Source organism: Panthera pardus, unplaced genomic scaffold (genome assembly GCF_024362965.1).
Source record: "Panthera pardus isolate Hobbes unplaced genomic scaffold, ASM2436296v1 HiC_scaffold_27, whole genome shotgun sequence".
NCBI classification, from domain to species: domain Eukaryota; kingdom Metazoa; phylum Chordata; class Mammalia; order Carnivora; family Felidae; genus Panthera; species Panthera pardus.
Window position 1 is genome coordinate 44,924,443 of NW_026526843.1, and position 6,370 is coordinate 44,930,812.

The following is a 6,370-nucleotide window of genomic DNA, read 5'->3' on the forward strand; positions in this document are numbered from 1 at the left end:
TAGAAGACAGCAGAGAATGTATTGCTACAGAGATCAAGGGACTGAAAAATGGTCATGAGGAATTAAAAAATGCTATAAATGAGGTATAAAATAAAATGGTGGTGGCCACAGCACAGATTGAAGATGCAGAGGAGATATTAGGTGAATTAGAAGATAAAATTATAGAAAAACAGTAAGCTGAGAAAAAGAGAGATAAAAAAATTCAGGAGTATGAGGAGAGAATTAGAAAATTAAGTGATGCAAACAGAAAAATATCTGTATCATAGGAATGTCAAAAGAAGAAGAGAGAGAAAGGGGCTGAAGGTGTACATGAACAAATCATAGCTTAGAACTTCCCTGATCTGGAGAAGAAAACAGGCACTGAAATCCAAGAGGCACAGAGAACTCCCTTCAGACGTAACTTGAATCGATCTTCTGCATGACATATCACAGTGAAATTGGAAAAATACAAGGATAAAGAGAGAATTCTGAAAGCAGCTAGGGATGAACAGGCCCTAATTTAAAAAGGTAAATACATAAGAGTAGTAGCAGACCTATCTACTGTAACTTGGCAGGCCAGAAAGGAATGGCAGGACATCTTCAATGTGATGAACAGAAAAATTATGCAGCCGAGAATCCTTTATCCAGGAAGTCTGTCATTCAGAATAGAAGGAGAGATAAAGGTCTTCCCAAACAAACAAAAACTGAAGGAATTCATCATCACTAAACCAGCCCTACAAGAGATCCTAAGGGGGATCCTGTGAATGAAAATTTGCAAGGATCACAAAGTACCAGAGACATCACTACAAGCATGAAACCTACAAACATCACAATGACTCTAAACCCACACCTTTTTATAATAACACTGAATGTAAATGGACTAAATGCTCCAACAAAAAGACATAGGGTATCAGAATGGATAAAAAAAAAAAAAAAAAAAAAAAACAAGACCCATCTATTTGCTGTCTACAAGACACTCATTTTAGACCTGAAGACACCTTCAGATTGAAAGTGAGGGGATGGAGAACTATCTATCATGCTACTGGAAGTCACAAGAAAGCTGGAGTAGCCATACTTATATCAGACAAACTAGACTTTAAATTAAAGGCTATAAAAAAATTAAAGGCTATAACAAGAGATGAAGAAGGGCATTATATAATAATTACAGGGTCTATCCATCAGGAAGAGCTAACAATTATAAATGTCTATGTGCTGAATACGGGAGGCCCCAAATATATAAAATAATTACTCACAAGCATAAGCAACTTATTGATAAGAATGTGGTAATTGCAGGGGACGTTAATACCCCCACTTACAACAATGGATAGATCATCTAGACACAGAATCAATGAAGAAACAAGGGCCCTGAATGATACATTGGAGCAGATGGACTTGACAGATATATTTAGAACCCTGCATCCCAAAGCAACAGAATATACTTTCCCCTCAAGTGCACATGGAACACTCTCCAAGACTGATCACATACTGGGTCACAAAACAGTCCTTCATAAGTATAAAAGAATTGAGATCATACCATGCACACTTTCAGATCACAATGCTATGAAACTTGAAATCAACCACAGGAAAAAGTTTGGAAAACCTCCAAAAGCATGGAGGTTAAGGAACACCCTACTAAAGAATGAATGGGTCAACAAGGCAATTAGAGAAGAAGTTAAAAAATACATGGAAACAAATGACAATGAAAATACAACAATCCAAATGCTTTGGGATGCGGTGAAGGCAGTCCTGAGAGGGAAATACATTACAATCCAGGCCTATCTCAAGAAACAAGAAAAATCCCAAGTACAAAATCTAACAGCACACCTAAAGGACATAGAGGCAGAAAAGCAAAGACACCCCAAACACAGCAGAAGAAGAGAAATAATAAAGATCAGAGCAGAAATAAACAATATAGAATCTAAAAAAAACCTGTATAGCAGATCAATGAAACCAAAAGTTGTTTTTTTGAAAAATAAACAACATTGATAAGCCTCTGGTCAGGCTTCTCAAAAAGAAAAGGGAGAGGACCCACATAGATAAAATGGTGAATGAAAATGGAATTATTACAACCAATCCCTCAGAAATGCAAGCAATTACCAGGGAATACTATGAAAAATTATATGCCAAGAAACTGGACCACCTGGAAGAAATGGAAATATTCCTAAGCACCCACACACTGCCAAAACTCAAACAGGAAGAAATGGAAAGTTGAACAGACCCATAACCAGTGAGAAATTGAATCAGTTATCAAAAATCTCCCAACAAATAAGAGTCCAGGACCAGATGGCTTCCCTGGAGATAATACCTATCTTTCTCAAGCTATTCCAAATAATAGAAAGGGAAGGGAAACTTTCAGACTCATTCTATGAAGCCAGCATTACTTTGATTCCCAAAACAGAGACCCAGCAAAAATACAGGCCAATAACCCTGATGAATATGGATGCAAAAATCCTCAACAACATACTAGCAAATAGAATTCAACAGCATACAAAAAAAAATTATTCAGCATGATCAAGTGGGATTCATTCCTGGGCTGCAGGGCTGGTTCAACATTTGCAAAGCAATCAATGTGATACATCACAGTAATAAAAGAAAAGAACCATATGATCCTGTCAATTGATGCACAAAAAGCATTTGACAAAATTCAGCATCCTTTCTTAATAAAAACCCTTGAGAAATTTGGGATAGAAGGAACATACTTAAACATCATGAAGGCCATTTATGAAAAGCCCACAGCTAATATCATCCTCAATATGGAAAAACTGAGAGCATTCCCCCTAAGATCAGGAACACGACAAGGATGTCCACTCTCACTGCTGTTGTTCAACATAGTGTTGGAAGTTCTAGCATCAGCAATCAGACAACAAAAGAAAATCAAAGACATCAAAATTGGCAAAGATGAAGTCAAGCTTTTACTTTTTGCAGATGACGTGATATTATAAATGGAAAATCCGATAGACTCCACCAAAAGTCTGCTAGAACTGATACATGAATTCAGCAAAGTCGCAGGATACAAAATCAATGTACAAAAATCAGTTGCATTCTTATACACTAACAATGAAGCAACAGAAAGACAAATAAAGAAACTGATCCCATTCACAATTGCACCAAGAAGCATAAAATACTGAGGAATAAACCTAACCAAAGATGTAAAAGATCTGTATGCTGAAAACTATTGAAAGCTTATGAAGGAAATTGAAGAAGATATAAAGAAATGGAAAAACATTCCGTGCTCATGGATTGGAAGAATAAATATTGTCAAGATGTCAACACTACCCAAAGCAATCTACACATTCAATGCAATCCTAATCAAATTGCACCAGCATTCTTCTCAAAGCTAGAACAAGCAATCCTAAAATTCATATGGAACCACAAAAGACTCTGAATAGCCAAAGTAGTATTGAATAAGACCAAAGCAGGAGGCATCACAATCTTAGACTTTAACCTCTACTACAAAGCTGTCATCATCAAAACAGCATGGTATTGGCACAAAAACAGACACATAGACCAATGGAATAGAATAGAAACCCCAGAACTAGACCCACAAACGTATGGCCAACTAATCTTTGACAAAGCAGGAAAGAATATCCAATGGAAAAAAGACAGTCTCTTTAACAAACGGTGCTGGGAGAACTGGACAGCAACATGCAGAAGGTTGAAACTAGACCACTTTCTTACACCATTCACAAAAATAAACTCAAAATGGATAAAGGACCTGAATGTGAGACAGGAAACCATCAAAACCTTAGAGGAGAAAGCAGGAAACAACCTCTCTGACCTTAGCCGCAGGAATTTCTTACTTGACACATCTCAGAAGGCAAGGGAATTAAAAGCAGAAATAAACTATTGCGACCTCATGAAGATAAAAAGCTTCTGCACTGCAAAGGAAACAAGCAACAAAACTAAAAGGCAACCGACAGAATGGGAAAAGATATTTGCAAATGACATATCGGACAAAGGGCTAGCATCCAAAATCTATAAAGAGCTCACCAAACTCCACACCCGAAAAACAAATAATCCAGTGAAGAAATGGGCAGAAAAAATGAATAGACACTTTTCTAAAGAGGACATCAAGATGGCCAACAGGCAAATGAAAAGATGCTCAACATCACTCCTCATTAGGGAAATACAAATCAAATCCACACTCAGATATCACCTCACGCCAGTCAGAGTGAGTAAAATGAACAAATCAGGAGACTATATATGGTGGCAAGGATGTGGAGGAATGGGAAATTTCTTGCACTGTTGGTGCGAATGCAAACTGGTGCCGCTGCTCTGGAAATCAGTGTGGAGGTTCCTCAAAAAATTAAAACTAGATCTCCCCTATGACTCAGAAATAGCACTGCTAGGAATTTACCCAAGGAATACAGGAGTGCTGTTGCATAGGGGCACTTGTACCCCAATGTTTATAGCAGCTACTTTCAACAATAGCCAAACTATGGAAAGAGCCTAAATGTCCATCAATTGATGAATGGATAAAGAAGTTGTGGTTTATATACACAATGGAATACTACATGTCAATGAGAAAGAATGAAATATGGCCTTTTGTAGCAACGTGGATGGAACTGGAGAGTATTATGCTTAATGACATAAGTCATAGAGAGAAAGACAGATACCATATGTTTTCACTCTTATGTGGATCCTGAGAAACTTAACAGAAACCCATGGGGGAGGGGAAGGAAAAAAAAAAGAGGTTAGAGTGGGAGAGAGCCAAAGCATAAGAGACTCTTAAAAACCGAGAACAAACTGAGGGTTGATGGGGAGTGGGAGGGAGGGGAGGGTGGGTGATAGGTATTGAGGAGGGCACCTTTTGGGATGAGCACTGGGTGTTGTATGGAAACCAATTTGACAATAAATTTCGTATTAAAAAAAATTACAATCAACACAGTAACAGAAACTTTGAGCCTGTGAAGGGACTCTTAATGCTGAACTTGAAGAGATATATTGAGAGATAAGAAATCTATCAAATCTTATTGGTAAAACTTTTTCAATAGTCTATTCAGATTCATTCTTTTAATGCTGACACATTTTCTTTAAGGTAATAAAGAATGGTAATGATAGATAAAATAAACTCACTGCCTGTGAAACCTCAAATTCATGGAGCTACTTAGGGACAGACACTCCAATAGTACCTACCACATCATAGAAATTCAATACTATTTATTGAATTGAAAGAATGGTGTGTGGCATTATGTCTGGAAAAATCACTGGAGCAGACATAAGATTATTAAAAGTAGAAGTTCAGAAGGAATTTAGTTGGTCTTCCAGAGACAGTTCTTGATGAAGGTGTTTTAGTTACTCTGATGTGTCAATTTGGCTAGGCCATAGTACTTAGTTATTTAATTAAACATCAGTCTAGGCATTGATGTGGAGGTATTTGTGGATGTAGTTAACATCTGAAATCAGTTGACTCTAAATAAAAATTATCCCTAACACTGTGAGTAGGCCTCATCCAATCTACTTAAAGTTCTTAAGGGCAAAAAGTGAGGTTTCCCAGAGGAAGAAGAAATTCTGTTGCAAGGCTGTAGCACTAACTCCTGCATGAGCCTTTTGGTCTGCTCTGTGGATTTCAGATCTGCCATAGCCAATTCCTTGAAATAAATTTCTTGAAATAAAATTCTTTGAAAGAAATATATCTTACTGGTTCTGTTTCTCTGGAGAACCCTGACTTATACAGCCACTTAGGGATCTTTGGCTTAATACTTCATAGGATAATATGTGCTACATACCTTTAAAGTCTTTTTGAAATGATATTCTTTCTCCAGTCTTTTAAATATTTGACTTACTTTATACCATATGGGGGAATATATTGGCTTATTTCCTTATTAATTTATTTAATGACAAAGTTATCTAAAACCCATTTTACCAAAATTTATTTTATTTATGGTAGGTTAGTTTAATTCGTTCTGAGAATTTAAAGTATCTTTTTTAGTTTTCTTTTTATATTTTGACAATCTAAATATTACATAAATGTCTTTAGTCGATTTTAGGACACAACCGTTTTATTTTCTTATTTCTATTTTAAGTTTTTATTTATTTTGAGAAAGAGTGCACACATGCACACAAGTAGGGGAGGAGCAGAAAGAGGTAGAGAGAGAATCCTAAGGAGGCTCCACACTTTCAGTGCAGAGACTCATGCGAGGCTTGAACCCATTAACCATAAAATTATGACCTGAGCCGAAACTGAGTTGGGAGCATAACTAACTGAGCCACCCAGGTGCCCCTGTTTTATTCTTTTATTTCTAAAAAGCATTTAAAATTTAACAGCATTTGTTCTATGCTAGCACATTTTAAATTTCCTAGACATTTTTGGCATCCTTTCAAGCATATCCTTTCCTATTTAACTCCTGTCAAAGAGTGTTTTAGCTAATTTCTATATGAGAATTTCTGT